This window comes from Triturus cristatus, chromosome 1_1, assembly GCF_964204655.1.
Source record: "Triturus cristatus chromosome 1_1, aTriCri1.1, whole genome shotgun sequence".
Taxonomy (NCBI): domain Eukaryota; kingdom Metazoa; phylum Chordata; class Amphibia; order Caudata; family Salamandridae; genus Triturus; species Triturus cristatus.
This window is the reverse complement of record NC_140579.1, coordinates 674997962-675019463: the sequence shown is the minus strand read 5'-3', so window position 1 is coordinate 675019463 and position 21502 is coordinate 674997962.

Below are 21502 nucleotides of genomic sequence, written 5' to 3'. Positions count from 1 at the left end.
ACCATGTTGATTTCAAATGTGTTAGCATTTGCCTCTCATTTGTGAGATAGTGATTTGTGCTGAATGCTAACCATCACAGTTCAAGAAAACAAGCTGCCCCTTTTCTGCGAGTGCAAGTCTTACAGAACAAGAGCAACACAAATTAAATCTCTGACAACAATTCCTGTGTGCAGACAGACTGATGGTGTGATTCTAGGCAGAAAACGATATTTGATTGGCAATTTCAAAGCACATTTACTACTGTGGTAGAGCAAGTGATAATTACTGTAACAGCCTGACACATTTTCCTTATAGTTTAGAGTGGCAGAAAAGAGCACATGTCCTAACAGCTACTTGAGACCATGAGCATGTGGAACCTGGGTGAGTGATTAGACTAGAGCAAAGGAAATTAGCCTTGGTGACGTTGAATGTGTTAGCGATACACACTCCTATCTGAAATACCACACAGTGCTGAATAGTAAGCATGGGAGTGCAGGAGAAGCAGCTGGCTGTGTGACAAGAGTGTGTTTCTGGAGACTGTGTATTGTCAGGTGCAAGAGAGATCTGCATGGACGCTTGCACAACTGCATGAAGACTGCAGAGATGTATGTAAGAGTACATGTGTGGTAAGGGTTAATTGGTTTTTTGAACATGTAGGAACTACCTCACCCATTGCAGGAGTGGAAGGAAAATCTACCCTGTTGATTTCAAATGTGTTAGCATTTGCCTCTCATCTGTGAGGTATTGATTTGTGCTGAATGCTAACCATCAGTTCAAGAAAACAAACTGCCCCTTTCCTGCGAGTGCAAGTCTTACAGAACAAGAGCAACACAAATTAAATCTCTGACAACAATTCCTGTGTGAATACAGACTCAAGGTGTGATTCTAGGCAGAAAACGATATTTGATTGGCAATTTCATAGCGCATTTACTACTGTGGTAGAGCAAGTGATAAATACTGTAACAGCCTGACACATTTTCCTTATAGTTTAGAGAGGCAGAAAAGAGCACATGTCCTAACAGCTACTAGAGACCATGAGTATGTGGAACCTTGGTGAGTGATTAGACTAGAGCAAAGGAAATGAGCCTTGGTGACGTTGAATGTGTTAGCGTTACACACTGCTATCTGAAATACCACACAGTGCTGCATAGTAAGCATGGGAGTGGTGCAGGAGAAGCAGCTGGCTGTGTGCTAAGGGTGTGTTTCTGGAGACTGTGTATTGTCAGGTGCAAGAGAGATCTGCAAGGACGCTTGCACAACTGCATGAAGACTGCAGAGATGTATGTGAGAGTACATGTGTGGTAAGGGTTAATTGGAATTTTGAACATGTAGGAACTACCTCACCGATTGCAGGAGTGGAAGTAAAATCTACCATGTTGATTTCAAATGTGTTAGCATTTGCCTCTCATTTGTGAGATAGTGATTTGTGCTGAATGCTAACCATCACAGTTCAAGAAAACAAGCTGCCCCTTTCCTGCGAGTGCAAGTCTTACAGAACAAGAGCAACACAAATTAAATCTCTGACAACAATTCCTGTGTGCAGACAGACTCATGGTGTGATTCTAGGCAGAAAACGATATTTGATTGGCAATTTCAAAGCACATTTACTACTGTGGTAGAGCAAGTGATAATTACTGTAACAGCCTGACACATTTTCCTTATAGTTTAGAGAGGCAGAAAAGAGCACATGTCCTAACAGCTACTTGAGACCATGAGCATGTGGAACCTGGGTGAGTGATTAGACTAGAGCAAAGGAAATTAGCCTTGGTGACGTTGAATGTGTTAGCGATACACACTCCTATCTGAAATACCACACAGTGCTGAATAGTAAGCATGGGAGTGCAGGAGAAGCAGCTGGCTGTGTGCCAAGAGTGTGTTTCTGGAGACTGTGTATTGTCAGGTGCAAGAGAGATCTGCATGGACGCTTGCACAACTGCATGAAGACTGCAGAGATGTATGTAAGAGTACATGTGTGGTAAGGGTTAATTGGTTTTTTGAACATGTAGGAACTACCTCACCCATTGCAGGAGTGGAAGGAAAATCTACCCTGTTGATTTCAAATGTGTTAGCATTTGCCTCTCATCTGTGAGATATTGATTTGTGCTGAATGCTAACCATCAGTTCAAGACAACAAACTGCCCCTTTCCTGCGAGTGCAAGTCTTACAGAACAAGAGCAACACAAATTAAATCTCTGACAACAATTCCTGTGTGAATACAGACTCAAGGTGTGATTCTAGGCAGAAAACGATATTTGATTGGCAATTTCAAAGCACATTTACTACTGTGGTAGAGCAAGTGATAATTACTGTAACAGCCTGACACATTTTCCTTATAGTTTAGAGAGGCAGAAAAGAGCACATGTGCTAACAGCTACTAGAGACCATGAGTATGTGGAACCTTGGTGAGTGATTAGACTAGAGCAAAGGAAATGAGCCTTGGTGACGTTGAATGTGTTAGCGTTACACACTGCTATCTGAAATACCACACAGTGCTGCATAGTAAGCATGGGAGTGCAGGAGAAGCAGCTGGCTGTGTGCTAAGAGTGTGTTTCTGGAGACTGTGTATTGTCAGGTGCAAGAGAGATCTGCATGGACGCTTGCACAACTGCATGAAGACTGCAGAGATGTATGTGAGAGTACATGTGTGGTAAGGTTTAATTGGATTTTTGAACATGTAGGAACTACCTCACCCATTGCAGGAGTGGAAGGAAAATCTACCATGTTGATTTCAAATGTGTTAGCATTTGCCTCTCATTTGTGAGATAGTGATTTGTGCTGAATGCTAACCATCACAGTTCAAGAAAACAAGCTGCCCCTTTTCTGCGAGTGCAAGTCTTACAGAACAAGAGCAACACAAATTAAATCTCTGACAACAATTCCTGTGTGCAGACAGACTGATGGTGTGATTCTAGGCAGAAAACGATATTTGATTGGCAATTTCAAAGCACATTTACTACTGTGGTAGAGCAAGTGATAAGTACTGTAACAGCCTGACACATTTTCCTTATAGTTTAGAGAGGCAGAAAAGAGCACATGTCCTAACAGCTACTTGAGACCATGAGCATGTGGAACCTGGGTGAGTGATTAGACTAGAGCAAAGGAAATTAGCCTTGGTGACGTTGAATGTGTTAGCGATACACACTCCTATCTGAAATACCACACAGTGCTGAATAGTAGGCATGGGAGTGCAGGAGAAGCAGCTGGCTGTGTGCTAAGAGTGTGTTTCTGGAGACTGTGTATTGTCAGGTGCAAGAGAGATCTGCATGGACGCTTGCACAACTGCATGAAGACTGCAGAGATGTATGTAAGAGTACATGTGTGGTAAGGGTTAATTGTTTTTTTGAACATGTAGGAACTACCTCACCCATTGCAGGAGTGGAAGGAAAATCTCCCCTGTTGATTTCAAATGTGTTAGCATTTGCCTCTCATCTGTGAGATATTGATTTGTGCTGAATGCTAACCATCACAGTTCAAGAAAACAAGCTGCCTCTTTCCTGCGAGTGCAAGTCTTACAGAACAAGAGCAACACAAATTAAATCTCTGACAACAATTCCTGTGTGCAGACAGACTCATGGTGTGATTCTAGGCAGAAAACGATATTTGAATGGCAATTTCAAAGCACATTTACTACTGTGGTAGAGCAAGTGATAATTACTGTAACAGCCTGACACATTTTCCTTATAGTTTAGAGAGGCAGAAAAGAGCACATGTCCTAACAGCTACTAGAGACCATGAGTATGTGGAACCTTGGTGAGTGATTAGACTAGAGCAAAGGAAATGAGCCTTGGTGACATTGAATGTGTTAGCGTTACACACTGCTATCTGAAATACCACACAGTGCTGCATAGTAAGCATGGGAGTGCAGGAGAAGCAGCTGGCTGTGTGCTAAGAGTGTGTTTCTGGAGACTGTGTATTGTCAGGTGCAAGAGAGATCTGCATGGACGCTTGCACAACTGCATGAAGACTGCAGAGATGTATGTGAGAGTACATGTGTGGTAAGGGTTAATTGGAGTTTTGAACATGTAGGAACTACCTCACCCATTGCAGGAGTGGAAGGAAAATCTACCATGTTGATTTCAAATGTGTTAGCATTTGCCTCTCATTTGTGAGATAGTGATTTGTGCTGAATGCTAACCATCACAGTTCAAGAAAACAAGCTGCCCCTTTCCTGCGAGTGCAAGTCTTACAGAACAAGAGAAACACAAATTAAATCTCTGACAACAATTCCTGTGTGCAGACAGACTCATGGTGTGATTCTAGGCAGAAAACGATATTTGATTGGCAATTTCAAAGCACATTTACTACTGTGGTAGAGCAAGTGATAATTACTGTAACAGCCTGACACATTTTCCTTATAGTTTAGAGAGGCAGAAAAGAGCACATGTCCTAACAGCAACTTGAGACCATGAGCATGTGGAACCTGGGTGAGTGATTAGACTAGAGCAAAGGAAATTAGCCTTGGTGACGTTGAATGTGTTAGCGATACACACTCCTATCTGAAATACCACACAGTGCTGAATAGTAAGCATGGGAGTGCAGGAGAAGCAGCTGGCTGTGTGCCAAGAGTGTGTTTCTGGAGACTGTGTATTGTCAGGTGCAAGAGAGATCTGCATGGACGCTTGCACAACTGCATGAAGACTGCATAGATGTATATAAGAGTACATGTGTGGTAAGGGTTAATTGGTTTTTTGAACATGTAGGAACTACCTCACCCATTGTAGGAGTGGAAGGAAAATCTACCCTGTTGATTTCAAATGTGTTAGCATTTGCCTCTCATCTTTGAGATATTGATTTGTGCTGAATGCTAATCATCACAGTTCAAGAAAACAAGCTGCCCCTTTCCTACGAGTGCAAGTCTTACAGAACAAGAGCAACACAAATTAAATCTCTGACAACAATTCCTGTGTGCAGACAGACTCATGGTGTGATTCTAGGCAGAAAACGATATTTGATTGGCAATTTCAAAGCGCATTTACTACTGTGGTAGAGCAAGTGATAATTACTGTAACAGCCTGACACATTTTCCTTATAGTTTAGAGAGGCAGAAAAGAGCACATGTCCTAACAGCTACTAGAGACCATGAGTATGTGGAACCTTGGTGAGTGATTAGACTAGAGCAAAGGAAATGAGCCTTGGTGACGTTGAATGTGTTAGCGTTACACACTGCTATCTGAAATACCACACAGTGCTGCATAGTAAGCATGGGAGTGGTGCAGGAGAAGCAGCTGGCTGTGTGCTAAGAGTGTGTTTCTGGAGACTGTGTATTGTCAGGTGCAAGAGAGATCTGCATGGACGCTTGCACAACTGCATGAAGACTGCAGAGATGTATGTGAGAGTACATGTGTGGTAAGGGTTAATTGGAATTTTGAACATGTAGGAACTACCTCACCGATTGCAGGAGTGGAAGGAAAATCTACCATGTTGATTTCAAATGTGTTAGCATTTGCCTCTCATTTGTGAGATAATGATTTGTGCTGAATGCTAACCATCACAGTTCAAGAAAACAAGCTGCCCCTTTCCTGCAAGTGCAAGTCTTACAGAACAAGAGCAACACAATTTAAATCTCTGACAACAATTCCTGTGTGCAGACAGACTCATGGTGTGATTCTAGGCAGAAAACGATATTTGATTGGCAATTTCAAAGCACATTTACTAGTGTGGTAGAGCAAGTGATAATTACTGTAACAGCCTGACACATTTTCCTTATAGTTTAGAGAGGCAGAAAAGAGCACATGTCCTAACAGCTACTTGAGACCATGAGCATGTGGAACCTGGGTGAGTGATTAGACTAGAGCAAAGGAAATTAGCCTTGGTGATGTTGAATGTGTTAGCGATACACACTCCTATCTGAAATACCACACAGTGCTGAATAGTAAGCATGGGAGTGCAGGAGAAGCAGCTGGCTGTGTGCCAAGAGTGTGTTTCTGGAGACTGTGTATTGTCAGGTGCAAGAGAGATCTGCATGGACGCTTGCACAACTGCATGAAGACTGCAGAGATGTATGTAAGAGTACATGTGTGGTAAGGGTTAATTGGTTTTTTGAACATGTAGGAACTACCTCACCCATTGCAGGAGTGGAAGGAAAATCTACCCTGTTGATTTCAAATGTGTTAGCATTTGCCTCTCATCTGTGAGATATTGATTTGTGCTGAATGCTAACCATCAGTTCAAGAAAACAAACTGCCCCTTTCCTGCGAGTGCAAGTCTTACAGAACAAGAGCAACACAAATTAAATCTCTGACAACAATTCCTGTGTGAATACAGACTCAAGGTGTGATTCTAGGCAGAAAACGATATTTGATTGGCAATTTCAAAGCACATTTACTACTGTGGTAGAGCAAGTGATAATTACTGTAACAGCCTGACACATTTTCCTTATAGTTTAGAGAGGCAGAAAAGAGCACATGTGCTAACAGCTACTAGAGACCATGAGTATGTGGAACCTTGGTGAGTGATTAGACTAGAGCAAAGGAAATGAGCCTTGGTGACGTTGAATGTGTTAGCGTTACACACTGCTATCTGAAATACCACACAGTGCTGCATAGTAAGCATGGGAGTGCAGGAGAAGCAGCTGGCTGTGTGCTAAGAGTGTGTTTCTGGAGACTGTGTATTGTCAGGTGCAAGAGAGATCTGCATGGACGCTTGCACAACTGCATGAAGACTGCAGAGATGTATGTGAGAGTACATGTGTGGTAAGGTTTAATTGGATTTTTGAACATGTAGGAACTACCTCACCCATTGCAGGAGTGGAAGGAAAATCTACCATGTTGATTTCAAATGTGTTAGCATTTGCCTCTCATTTGTGAGATAGTGATTTGTGCTGAATGCTAACCATCACAGTTCAAGAAAACAAGCTGCCCCTTTTCTGCGAGTGCAAGTCTTACAGAACAAGAGCAACACAAATTAAATCTCTGACAACAATTCCTGTGTGCAGACAGACTGATGGTGTGATTCTAGGCAGAAAACGATATTTGATTGGCAATTTCAAAGCACATTTACTACTGTGGTAGAGCAAGTGATAATTACTGTAACAGCCTGACACATTTTCCTTATAGTTTAGAGAGGCAGAAAAGAGCACATGTCCTAACAGCTACTTGAGACCATGAGCATGTGGAACCTGGGTGAGTGATTAGACTAGAGCAAAGGAAATTAGCCTTGGTGACGTTGAATGTGTTAGCGATACACACTCCTATCTGAAATACCACACAGTGCTGAATAGTAGGCATGGGAGTGCAGGAGAAGCAGCTGGCTGTGTGCTAAGAGTGTGTTTCTGGAGACTGTGTATTGTCAGGTGCAAGAGAGATCTGCATGGACGCTTGCACAACTGCATGAAGACTGCAGAGATGTATGTAAGAGTACATGTGTGGTAAGGGTTAATTGTTTTTTTGAACATGTAGGAACTACCTCACCCATTGCAGGAGTGGAAGGAAAATCTCCCCTGTTGATTTCAAATGTGTTAGCATTTGCCTCTCATCTGTGAGATATTGATTTGTGCTGAATGCTAACCATCACAGTTCAAGAAAACAAGCTGCCTCTTTCCTGCGAGTGCAAGTCTTACAGAACAAGAGCAACACAAATTAAATCTCTGACAACAATTCCTGTGTGCAGACAGACTCATGGTGTGATTCTAGGCAGAAAACGATATTTGAATGGCAATTTCAAAGCACATTTACTACTGTGGTAGAGCAAGTGATAATTACTGTAACAGCCTGACACATTTTCCTTATAGTTTAGAGAGGCAGAAAAGAGCACATGTCCTAACAGCAACTAGAGACCATGAGTATGTGGAACCTTGGTGAGTGACTAGACTAGAGCAAAGGAAATGAGCCTTGGTGACGTTGAATGTGTTAGCGTTACACACTGCTATCTGAAATACCAAACAGTGCTGCATAGTAAGCATAGGAGTGCAGGAGACGCAGCTGGCTGTGTGCTAAGAGTGTGTTTCTGGAGACTGTGTATTGTCAGGTGCAAGAGAGATCTGCATGGACGCTTGCACAACTGCATGAAGACTGCAGAGATGTATGTGAGAGTACATGTGTGGTAAGGGTTAATTGGAGTTTTGAACATGTAGGAACTACCTCACCCATTGCAGGAGTGGAAGGAAAATCTACCATGTTGATTTCCAATGTGTTAGCATTTGCCTCTCATTTGTGAGATAGTGATTTGTGCTGAATGCTAACCATCACAGTTCAAGAAAACAAGCTGCCCCTTTCCTGCGAGTGCAAGTCTTACAGAACAAGAGAAACACAAATTAAATCTCTGACAACAATTCCTGTGTGCAGACAGACTCATGGTGTGATTCTAGGCAGAAAACGATATTTGATTGGCAATTTCAAAGCACATTTACTACTGTGGTAGAGCAAGTGATAATTACTGTAACAGCCTGACACATTTTCCTTATAGTTTAGAGAGGCAGAAAAGAACACATGTCCTAACAGCAACTTGAGACCATGAGCATGTGGAACCTGGGTGAGTGATTAGACTAGAGCAAAGGAAATTAGCCTTGGTGACGTTGAATGTGTTAGCGATACACACTCCTATCTGAAATACCACACAGTGCTGAATAGTAAGCATGGGAGTGCAGGAGAAGCAGCTGGCTGTGTGCCAAGATTGTGTTTCTGGAGACTGTGTATTGTCAGGTGCAAGAGAGATCTGCATGGACGCTTGCACAACTGCATGAAGACTGCAGAGATGTATATAAGAGTACATGTGTGGTAAGGGTTAATTGGTTTTTTGAACATGTAGGAACTACCTCACCCATTGTAGGAGTGGAAGGAAAATCTACCCTGTTGATTTCAAATGTGTTAGCATTTGCCTCTCATCTTTGAGATATTGATTTGTGCTGAATGCTATCCATCACAGTTCAAGAAAACAAGCTGCCCCTTTCCTACGAGTGCAAGTCTTACAGAACAAGAGCAACACAAATTAAATCTCTGACAACAATTCCTGTGTGCAGACAGACTCATGGTGTGATTCTAGGCAGAAAACGATATTTGATTGGCAATTTCAAAGCACATTTACTACTGTGGTAGAGCAAGTGATAATTACTGTAACAGCCTGCCACATTTTCCTTATAGTTTAGAGAGGCAGAAAAGAGCACATGTCCTAACAGCTACTAGAGACAATGAGTATGTGGAACCTTGGTGAGTGATTAGACTAGAGCAAAGAAAATGAGCCTTGGTGACGTTGAATGTGTTAGCGTTACACACTGCTATCTGAAATACCACACAGTGCTGCATAGTAAGCATTGGAGTGCAGGAGAAGCAGCTGGCTGTGTGCTGAGAGTGTGTTTCTGGAGACTGTGTATTGTCAGGTGCAAGAGAGATCTGCATGGACGCTTGCACAACTGCATGAAGACTGCAGAGATGTATGTGAGAGTACATGTGTGGTAAGGGTTAATTGGAGTTTTGAACATGTAGGAACTACCTCACCCATTGCAGGAGTGGAAGGAAAATCTACCATGTTGATTTCAAATGTGTTAGCATTTGCCTCTCATTTGTGAGATAGTGATTTGTGCTGAATGCTAACCATCACAGTTCAAGAAAACAAGCTGCCCCTTTCCTGCGAGTGCAAGTCTTACAGAACAAGAGCAACACAAATTAAATCTCTGACAACAATTCCTGTGTGCAGACAGACTCATGGTGTGATTCTAGGCAGAAAACGATATTTGATTGGCAATTTCAAAGCACATTTACTACTGTGGTAGAGCAAGTGATAATTACTGTAACAGCCTGACACATTTTCCTTATAGTTTAGAGAGGCAGAAAAGAGCACATGTCCTAACAGCTACTTGAGACCATGAGCATGTGGAACCTGGGTGAGTGATTAGACTAGAGCAAAGGAAATGAGCCTTGGTGACGTTGAATGTGTTAGCGATACACACTCCTATCTGAAATACCACACAGTGCTGAATAGTAAGCATGGGAGTGCAGGAGAAGCAGCTGGCTGTGTGCTAAGAGTGTGTTTCTGGAGACTGTGTATTGTCAGGTGCAAGAGAGATCTGCATGGACGCTTGCACAACTGCATGAAGACTGCAGAGATGTATGTAAGAGTACATGTGTGGTAAGGGTTAATTGGAGTTTTGAACATGTAGGAACTACCTCACCCATTGCAGAAGTGGAAGGAAAATCTACCCTGTTGATTTCAAATGTGTTAGCATTTGCCTCTCATCTGTGAGATATTGATTTGTGCTGAATGCTAACCATCACAGTTCAAGAAAACAAGCTGCCCCTTTCCTGCGAGTGCAAGTCTTACAGAACAAGAGCAACGCAAATTAAATCTCTGACAACAATTCCTGTGTGCAGACAGACTCATGGTGTGATTCTAGGCAGAAAACGATATTTGATTGGCAATTTCAAAGCACATTTACTACTGTGGTAGAGCAAGTGATAATTACTGTAACAGCCTGACACATTTTCCTTATAGTTTAGAGAGGCAGAAAAGAGCACATGTCCTAACAGCTACTAGAGATAATGAGTATGTGGAACCTTGGTGAGTGATTAGACTAGAGCAAAGGAAATGAGCCTTGGTGACGTTGAATGTGTTAGCGTTACACACTGCTATCTGAAATACCACACAGTGCTGCATAGTAAGCATGGGAGTGCAGGAGAAGCAGCTGGCTGTGTGCTAAGAGTGTGTTTCTGGAGACTGTGTATTGTCAGGTGCAAGAGAGATCTGCATGGACGCTTGCACAACTGCATGAAGACTGCAGAGATGTATGTGAGAGTACATGTGTGGTAAGGGTTAATTGGAGTTTTGAACATGTAGGAACTACCTCACCCATTGCAGGAGTGGAAGCAAAATCTACCATGTTAATTTCAAATGTGTTAGCATTTGCCTCTCATTTGTGAGATAGTGATTTGTGCTGAATGCTAACCATCACAGTTCAAGAAAACAAGCTGCCCCTTTCCTGCGAGTGCAAGTCTTACAGAACAAGAGCAACACAAATTAAATCTCTGACAACAATTGCTGTGTGCAGACAGACTCATGGTGTGATTCTAGGCAGAAAACGATATTTGATTGGCAATTTCAAAGCACATTTACTAATGTGGTAGAGCAAGTGATAATTACTGTAACAGCCTGACACATTTTCCTTATAGTTTAGAGAGGCAGAAAAGAGCACATGTCCTAACAGCTACTTGAGACCATGAGCATGTGGAACTCGGGTGAGTGATTAGACTAGAGCAAAGGAAATGAACCTTGGTGACGTTGAATGTGTTAGCGTTACACACTGCTATCTGAAATACCACAGAGTGCTGCATAGTAAGCATGGGAGTGCAGGAGAAGCAGCTGGCTGTGTGCTAAGAGTGTGTTTCTGGAGACTGTGTATTGTCAGGTACAAGAGAGATCTGCATGGACGCTTGCACAACTGCATGAAGACTGCAGAGATGTATGTAAGAGTACATGTGTGGTAAGGGTTAATTGGAGTTTTGAACATGTAGGAACTACCTCACCCATTGCAGAAGTGGAAGGAAAATCTACCCTGTTGATTTCAAATGTGTTAGCATTTGCCTCTCATCTGTGAGATATTGATTTGTGCTGAATGCTAACCATCACAGTTCAAGAAAACAAGCTGCCCCTTTCCTGCGAGTGCAAGTCTTACAGAACAAGAGCAACGCAAATTAAATCTCTGACAACAATTCCTGTGTGCAGACAGACTCATGGTGTGATTCTAGGCAGAAAACGATATTTGATTGGCAATTTCAAAGCACATTTACTACTGTGGTAGAGCAAGTGATAATTACTGTAACAGCCTGACACATTTTCCTTATAGTTTAGAGAGGCAGAAAAGAGCACATGTCCTAACAGCTACTAGAGACCATGAGTATGTGGAACCTTGGTGAGTGATTAGACTAGAGCAAAGGAAATGAGCCTTGGTGACGTTGAATGTGTTAGCGTTACACACTGCTATCTGAAATACCACACAGTGCTGCATAGTAAGCATGGGAGTGCAGGAGAAGCAGCTGGCTGTGTGCTAAGAGTGTGTTTCTGGAGACTGTGTATTGTCAGGTGCAAGAGAGATCTGCATGGACGCTTGCACAACTGCATGAAGACTGCAGAGATGTATGTGAGAGTACATGTGTGGTAAGGGTTAATTGGAGTTTTGAACATGTAGGAACTACCTCACCCATTGCAGGAGTGGAAGCAAAATCTACCATGTTAATTTCAAATGTGTTAGCATTTGCCTCTCATTTGTGAGATAGTGATTTGTGCTGAATGCTAACCATCACAGTTCAAGAAAACAAGCTGCCCCTTTCCTGCGAGTGCAAGTCTTACAGAACAAGAGCAACACAAATTAAATCTCTGACAACAATTGCTGTGTGCAGACAGACTCATGGTGTGATTCTAGGCAGAAAACGATATTTGATTGGCAATTTCAAAGCACATTTACTAATGTGGTAGAGCAAGTGATAATTACTGTAACAGCCTGACACATTTTCCTTATAGTTTAGAGAGGCAGAAAAGAGCACATGTCCTAACAGCTACTTGAGACCATGAGCATGTGGAACTCGGGTGAGTGATTAGACTAGAGCAAAGGAAATGAACCTTGGTGACGTTGAATGTGTTAGCGTTACACACTGCTATCTGAAATACCACACAGTGCTGCATAGTAAGCATGGGAGTGCAGGAGAAGCAGCTGGCTGTGTGCTAAGAGTGTGTTTCTGGAGACTGTGTATTGTCAGGTGCAAGAGAGATCTGCATGGACGCTTGCACAACTGCATGAAGACTGCAGAGATGTATGGGAGAGTACATGTGTGGTAAGGGTTAATTGGAGTTTTGAACATGTAGGAACTACCTCACCCATTGCAGGAGTGGAAGGAAAATCTACCATATTGATTTCAAATGTGTTAGCATTTGCCTCTCATTTGTGAGATAGTGATTTGTGCTGAATGCTAACCATCACAGTTCAAGAAAACAAGCTGCCCCTTTCCTGCGAGTGCAAGTCTTACAGAACAAGAGCAACACAAATTAAATCTCTGAGAACAATTCCTGTGTGCAGACAGACTCATGGTGTGATTCTAGGCAGAAAACGATATTTGATTGGCAATTTCAAAGCACATTTACTACTGTGGTAGAGCAAGTGATAATTACTGTAACAGCCTGACACATTTTCCTTATAGTTTAGAGAGGCAGAAAAGAGCACATGTCCTAACAGCAACTAGAGACCATGAGTATGTGGAAACTTGGTGAGTGATTAGACTAGAGCAAAGGAAATGAGCCTTGGTGACGTTGAATGTGTTAGCGTTACACACTGCTATCTGAAATACCAAACAGTGCTGCATAGTAAGCATGGGAGTGCAGGAGAAGCAGCTGGCTGTGTGCTAAGAGTGTGTTTCTGGAGACTGTGTATTGTCAGGTGCAAGAGAGATCTGCATGGACGCTTGCACAACTGCATGAAGACTGCAGAGATGTATGTAAGAGTACATGTGTGGTAAGGGTTAATTGGAGTTTTGAACATGTAGGAACTACCTCACCCATTGAAGGAGTGGAAGGAAAATCTTCCCTGTTGATTTCAAATGTGTTAGCATTTGCCTCTCATCTGTGAGATATTGATTTGTGCTGAATGCTAACCATCACAGTTCAAGAAAACAAACTGCCCCTTTCCTGCAAGTGCAAGTCTTACAGAACAAGAGCAACACAAATTAAATCTCTGACAACAATTCCTGTGTGCAGACAGACTCAAGGTGTGATTCTAGGCAGAAAACGATATTTGATTGGTAATTTCAAAGCACATTTACTACTGTGGTAGAGCAAGTGATAATTACTGTAACAGCCTGACACATTTTCCTTATAGTTTAGAGAGGCAGAAAAGAGCACATGTCCTAACAGCTACTAGAGACCATGAGTATGTGGAACCTTGGTGAGTGATTACACTAGAGCAAAGGAAATGAGCCTTGGTGACGTTGAATGTGTTAGCGTTACACACTGCTATCTGAAATACCACACAGTGCTGCATAGTAAGCATGGGAGTGCAGGAGAAGCAGCTGGCTGTGTGCTAAGAGTGTTTTTCTGGAGACTGTATTGTCAGGTGCAAGAGAGATCTGCATGGACGCTTGCACAACTGCATGAAGACTGCAGAGATGTATGTAAGAGTACATGTGTGGTAAGGGTTAATTGGAGTTTTGAACATGTAGGAACTACCTCACCCATTGCAGGAGTGGAAGGAAAATCTACCCTGTTGATTTCAAATGTGTTAGCATTTGCCTCTCATCTGTGAGATATTGATTTGTGCTGAATGCTAACCATCACAGTTCAAGAAAACAAACTGCCCCTTTCCTGCGAGTGCAAGTCTTACAGAACAAGAGCAACACAAATTAAATCTCTGACAACAATTCCTGTGTGCAGACAGACTCAAGGTGTGATTCTAGGCAGAAAACGATATTTGATTGGTAATTTCAAAGCACATTTACTACTGTGGTAGAGCAAGTGATAATTACTGTAACAGCCTGACACATTTTCCTTATAGTTTAGAGAGGCAGAAAAGAGCACATGTCCTAACAGCTACTAGAGACCATGAGTATGTGGAACCTTGGTGAGTGATTAGACTAGAGCAAAGGAAATGAGCCTTGGTGACGTTGAATGTGTTAGCGTTACACACTGCTATCTGAAATACCACACAGTGCTGCATAGTAAGCATGGGAGTGCAGGAGAAGCAGCTGGCTGTGTGCTAAGAGTGTGTTTCTGGAGACTGTGTATTGTCAGGTGCAAGAGAGATCTGCATGGACGCTTGCACAACTGCATGAAGACTGCAGAGATGTATGTGAGAGTACATGTGTGGTAAGGGTTAATTGGAGTTTTGAACATGTAGGAACTACCTCACCCATTGCAGGAGTGGAAGGAAAATCTACCATGTTGATTTCAAATGTGTTAGCATTTGCCTCTCATTTGTGAGATAGTGATTTGTGCTGAATGCTAACCATCACAGTTCAGGAAAACAAGCTGCCCCTTTCCTGCGAGTGCAAGTCTTACAGAACAAGAGCAACACAAATTAAATCTATGACAACAATTCCTGTGTGCAGACAGACTCATGGTGTGATTCTAGGCAGAAAACGATATTTGATTGGCAATTTCAAAGCACATTTACTACTGTGGTAGAGCAAGTGATAATTACTGTAACAGCCTGACACATTTTCCTTATAGTTTAGAGAGGCAGAAAAGAGCACATGTCCTAACAGCTACTAGAGACCATGAGTATGTGGAACCTTGGTGAGTGATTAGACTAGAGCAAAGGAAATGAGCCTTGGTGACGTTGAATGTGTTAGCGTTACACACTGCTATCTGAAATACCACACAGTGCTGCATAGTAAGCATGGGAGTGCAGGAGAAGCAGCTGGCTGTGTGCTAAGAGTGTGTTTCTGGAGACTGTGTATTGTCAGGTGCAAGAGAGATCTGCATGGACGCTTGCACAACTGCATGAAGACTGCAGAGATGTATGTGAGAGTACATGTGTTGTAAGGGTTAATTGGAGTTTTGAACATGTAGGAACTACCTCACCCATTGCAGGAGTAGAAGGAAAATCTACCATGTTGATTTCAAATGTGTTAGCATTTGCCTCTCATTTGTGAGATAGTGATTTGTGCTGAATGCTAACCATCACAGTTCAAGAAAACAAGCTGCCCCTTTCCTGCGAGTGCAAGTCTTACAGAACAAGAGCAACACAAATTAAATCTCTGACAACAATTCCTGTGTGCAGACAGACTCATGGTGTGATTCTAGGCAGAAAACGATATTTGATTGGCAATTTCAAAGCACATTTACTACTGTGGTAGAGCAAGTGATAATTACTGTAACAGCCTGACACATTTTCCTTATAGTTAAGAGAGGCAGAAAAGAGCACATGTCCTAACAGCTACTTGAGACCATGAGCATGTGGAACCTGGGTGAGTGATTAGACTAGAGCAAAGGAAATTAGCCTTGGTGACGTTGAATGTGTTAGCGATACACACTCCTATCTGAAATACCACACAGTGCTGAATAGTAAGCATGGGAGTGCAGGAGAAGCAGCTGGCTGTGTGCCAAGAGTGTGTTTCTGGAGACTGTGTATTGTCAGGTGCAAGAGAGATCTGCATGGACGCTTGCACAACTGCATGAAGACTGCAGAGATGTATGTAAGAGTACATGTGTGGTAAGGGTTAATTGGTTTTTTGAACATGTAGGAACTACCTCACCCATTGCAGGAGTGGAAGGAAAATCTACCCTGTTGATTTCAAATGTGTTAGCATTTGCCTCTCATCTGTGAGATATTGATTTGTGCTGAATGCTAACCATCAGTTCAAGAAAACAAACTGCCCCTTTCCTGCGAGTGCAAGTCTTACAGAACAAGAGCAACACAAATTAAATCTCTGACAACAATTCCTGTGTGAATACAGACTCAAGGTGTGATTCTAGGCAGAAAACGATATTTGATTGGCAATTTCAAAGCACATTTACTACTGTGGTAGAGGAAGTAATAATTACTGTAACAGCCTGACACATTTTCCTTATAGTTTAGAGAGGCAGAAAAGAGCACATGTCCTAACAGCTACTAGAGACCATGAGTATGTGGAACCTTGGTGAGTGATTAGACTAGAGCAAAGGAAATGAGCCTTGGTGACGTTGAATGTGTTAGCGTTACACACTGCTATCTGAAATACCACACAGTGCTGCATAGTAAGCATGGGAGTGCAGGAGAAGCAGCTGGCTGTGTGCTAAGAGTGTGTTTCTGGAGACTGTGTATTGTCAGGTGCAAGAGAGATCTGCATGGACGCTTGCACAACTGCATGAAGACTGCAGAGATGTATGTGAGAGTACATGTGTGGTAAGGTTTAATTGGAATTTTGAACATGTAGGAACTACCTCACCCATTGCAGGAGTGGAAGGAAAATCTACCATGTTGATTTCAAATGTGTTAGCATTTGCCTCTCATTTGTGAGATAGTGATTTGTGCTGAATGCTAACCATCACAGTTCAAGAAAACAAGCTGCCCCTTTCCTGCGAGTGCAAGTCTTACAGAACAAGAGCAACACAAATTAAATCTCTGACAACAATTCCTGTGTGCAGACAGACTGATGGTGTGATTCTAGGCAGAAAACGATATTTGATTGGCAATTTCAAAGCACATTTACTACTGTGGTAGAGCAAGTGATAATTACTGTAACAGCCTGACACATTGTCCTTATAGTTTAGAGAGGCAGAAAAGAGCACATGTCCTAACAGCTACTTGAGACCATGAGCATGTGGAACCTGGGTGAGTGATTAGACTAGAGCAAAGGAAATTAGCCTTGGTGACGTTGAATGTGTTAGCGATACACACTCCTATCTGAAATACCACACAGTGCTGAATAGTAGGCATGGGAGTGCAGGAGAAGCAGCTGGCTGTGTGCTAAGAGTGTGTTTCTGGAGACTGTGTATTGTCAGGTGCAAGAGAGATCTGCATGGACGCTTGCACAACTGCATGTAGACTGCAGAGATGTATATAAGAGTACATGTGTGGTAAGGGTTAATTGGTTTTTTGAACATGTAGGAACTACCTCACCCATTGTAGGAGTGGAAGGAAAATCTACCCTGTTGATTTCAAATGTGTTAGCATTTGCCTCTCATCTTTGAGATATTGATTTGTGCTGAATGCTAACCATCACAGTTCAAGAAAACAAGCTGCCCCTTTCCTACGAGTGCAAGTCTTACAGAACAAGAGCAACACAAATTAAATCTCTGACAACAATTCCTGTGTGCAGACAGACTCATGGTGTGATTCTAGGCAGAAAACGATATTTGATTGGCAATTTCAAAGCACATTTACTACTGTGGTAGAGCAAGTGATAATTACTGTAACAGCCTGCCACATTTTCCTTATAGTTTAGAGAGGCAGAAAAGAGCACATGTCCTAACAGCTACTAGAGACAATGAGTATGTGGAACCTTGGTGAGTGATTAGACTAGAGCAAAGAAAATGAGCATTGGTGACGTTGAATGTGTTAGCGTTACACACTGCTATCTGAAATACCACACAGTGCTGCATAGTAAGCATTGGAGTGCAGGAGAAGCAGCTGGCTGTGTGCTGAGAGTGTGTTTCTGGAGACTGTGTATTGTCAGGTGCAAGAGAGATCTGCATGGACGCTTGCACAACTGCATGAAGACTGCAGAGATGTATGTGAGAGTACATGTGTGGTAAGGGTTAATTGGAGTTTTGAACATGTAGGAACTACCTCACCCATTGCAGGAGTGGAAGGAAAATCTACCATGTTGATTTCAAATGTGTTAGCATTTGCCTCTCATTTGTGAGATAGTGATTTGTGCTGAATGCTAACCATCACAGTTCAAGAAAACAAGCTGCCCCTTTCCTGCGAGTGCAAGTCTTACAGAACAAGAGCAACACAAATTAAATCTCTGACAACAATTGCTGTGTGCAGACAGACTCATGGTGTGATTCTAGGCAGAAAACGATATTTGATTGGCAATTTCAAAGCACATTTACTAATGTGGTAGAGCAAGTGATAATTACTGTAACAGCCTGACACATTTTCCTTATAGTTTAGAGAGGCAGAAAAGAGCACATGTCCTAACAGCTACTTGAGACCATGAGCATGTGGAACTCGGGTGAGTGATTAGACTAGAGCAAAGGAAATTAGCCTTGGTGACGTTGAATGTGTTAGCGATACACACTCCTATCTGAAATACCACACAGTGCTGAATAGTAAGCAGGGGAGTGCAGGAGAAGCAGCTGGCTGTGTGCGAAGAGTGTGTTTCTGGAGACTGTGTATTGTCAGGTGCAAGAGAGATCTGCATGGACGCTTGCACAACTGCATGAAGACTGCAGAGATGTATGTAAGAGTACATGTGTGGTAAGGGTTAATTGGTTTTTTGAACATGTAGGAACTACCTCACCCATTGCAGGAGTGGAAGGAAAATCTACCCTGTTGATTTCAAATGTGTTAGCATTTGCCTCTCATCTGTGAGATATTGATTTGTGCTGAATGCTAACCATCACAGTTCAAGAAAACAAGCTGCCCCTTTCCTGCGAGTGCAAGTCTTACAGAACAAGAGCAACACAAATTAAATCTCTGACAACAATTCCTGTGTGCAGACAGACTCATGGTGTGATTCTAGGCAGAAAACGATATTTGATTGGCAATTTCAAAGCACATTTACTACTGTGGTAGAGCAAGTGATAATTACTGTAACAGCCTTACACATTTTCCTTATAGTTTAGAGAGGCAGAAAAGAGCACATGTCCTAACAGCTACTAGAGACCATGAGTATGTGGAACCTTGGTGAGTGATTAGACTAGAGCAAAGGAAATGAGCCTTGGTGACGTTGAATGTGTTAGCGTTACACGCTGCTATCTGAAATACCACACAGTGCTGCATAGTAAGCATGGGAGTGCAGGAGAAGCAGCTGGCTGTGTGCTAAGAGTGTGTTTCTGGAGACTGTGTATTGTCAGGTGCAAGAGAGATCTGCATGGACGCTTGCACAACTGCATGAAGACTGCAGAGATGTATGTGAGAGTACATGTGTGGTAAGGGTTAATTGGAGTTTTGAACATGTAGGAACTACCTCACCCATTGCAGGAGTGGAAGCAAAATCTACCATGTTAATTTCAAATGTGTTAGCATTTGCCTCTCATTTGTGAGATAGTGATTTGTGCTGAATGCTAACCATCACAGTTCAAGAAAACAAGCTGCCCCTTTCCTGCGAGTGCAAGTCTTACAGAACAAGAGCAACACAAATTAAATCTCTGACAACAATTGCTGTGTGCAGACAGACTCATGGTGTGATTCTAGGCAGAAAACGATATTTGATTGGCAATTTCAAAGCACATTTACTAATGTGGTAGAGCAAGTGATAATTACTGTAACAGCCTGACACATTTTCCTTATAGTTTAGAGAGGCATAAAAGAGCACATGTCCTAACAGCTACTTGAGACCATGAGCATGTGGAACTCGGGTGAGTGATTAGACTAGAGCAAAGGAAATTAGCCTTGGTGACGTTGAATGTGTTAGCGATACACACTCCTATCTGAAATACCACATAGTGCTGAATAGTAAGCATGGGAGTGCAGGAGAAGCAGCTGGCTGTGTGCGAAGAGTGTGTTTCTGGAGACTGTGTATTGTCAGGTGCAAGAGAGATCTGCATGGACGCTTGCACAACTGCATGAAGACTGCAGAGATGTATGTAAGAGTACATGTGTGGTAAGGGTTAATTGGTTTTTTGAACATGTAGGAACTACCTCACCCATTGCAGGAGTGGAAGGAAAATCTACCCTGTTGATTTCAAATGTGTTAGCATTTGCCTCTCATCTGTGAGATATTGATTTGTGCTGAATGCTAACCATCACAGTTCAAGAAAACAAGCTGCCCCTTTCCTGCGAGTGCAAGTCTTACAGAACAAGAGCAACACAAATTAAATCTCTGACAACAATTCCTGTGTGCAGACAGACTCATGGTGTGATTCTAGGCAGAAAACGATATTTGATTGGCAATTTCAAAGCACATTTACTACTGTGGTAGAGCAAGTGATAATTACTGTAACAGCCTGACACATTTTCCTTATAGTTTAGAGAGGCAGAAAAGAGCACATGTCCTAACAGCTACTTTAGACCATGAGCATGTGGAACCTGGGTGAGTGATTAGACTAGAGCAAAGGAAATGAGCCTTGGTGACGTTGAATGTGTTAGCGTTACACACTGCTATCTGAAATACCACACAGTGCTGCATAGTAAGCATGGGAGTGCAGGAGAAGCAGCTGGCTGTGTGCTAAGAGTGTGTTTCTGGAGACTGTGTATTGTCAGGTGCAAGAGAGATCTGCATGGACGCTTGCACAACTGCATGAAGACTGCAGAGATGTATGTGAGAGTACATGTGTGGTAAGGGTTAATTGGAGTTTTGAACATGTAGGAACTACCTCACCCATTGCAGGAGTGGAAGGAAAATCTACCATGTTGATTTCAAATGTGTTAGCATTTGCCTCTCATTTGTGAGATAGTGATTTGTGCTGAATGCTAACCATCACAGTTCAGGAAAACAAGCTGCCCCTTTCCTGCGAGTGCAAGTCTTACAGAACAAGAGCAACACAAATTAAATCTATGACAACAATTCCTGTGTGCAGACAGACTCATGGTGTGATTCTAGGCAGAAAACGATATTTGATTGGCAATTTCAAAGCACATTTACTACTGTGGTAGAGCAAGTGATAATTACTGTAACACCCTGACACATTTTCCTTATAGTTTAGAGAGGCAGAAAAGAGCACATGTCCTAACAGCTACTAGAGACCATGAGTATGTGGAACCTTGGTGAGTGATTAGACTAGAGCAAAGGAAATGAACCTTGGTGACGTTGAATGTGTTAGCGTTACACACTGCTATCTGAAATACCACACAGTGCTGCATAGTAAGCATGGGAGTGCAGGAGAAGCAGCTGGCTGTGTGCTAAGAGTGTGTTTCTGGAGACTGTGTATTGTCAGGTGCAAGAGAGATCTGCATGGACGCTTGCACAACTGCATGAAGACTGCAGAGATGTATGGGAGAGTACATGTGTGGTAAGGG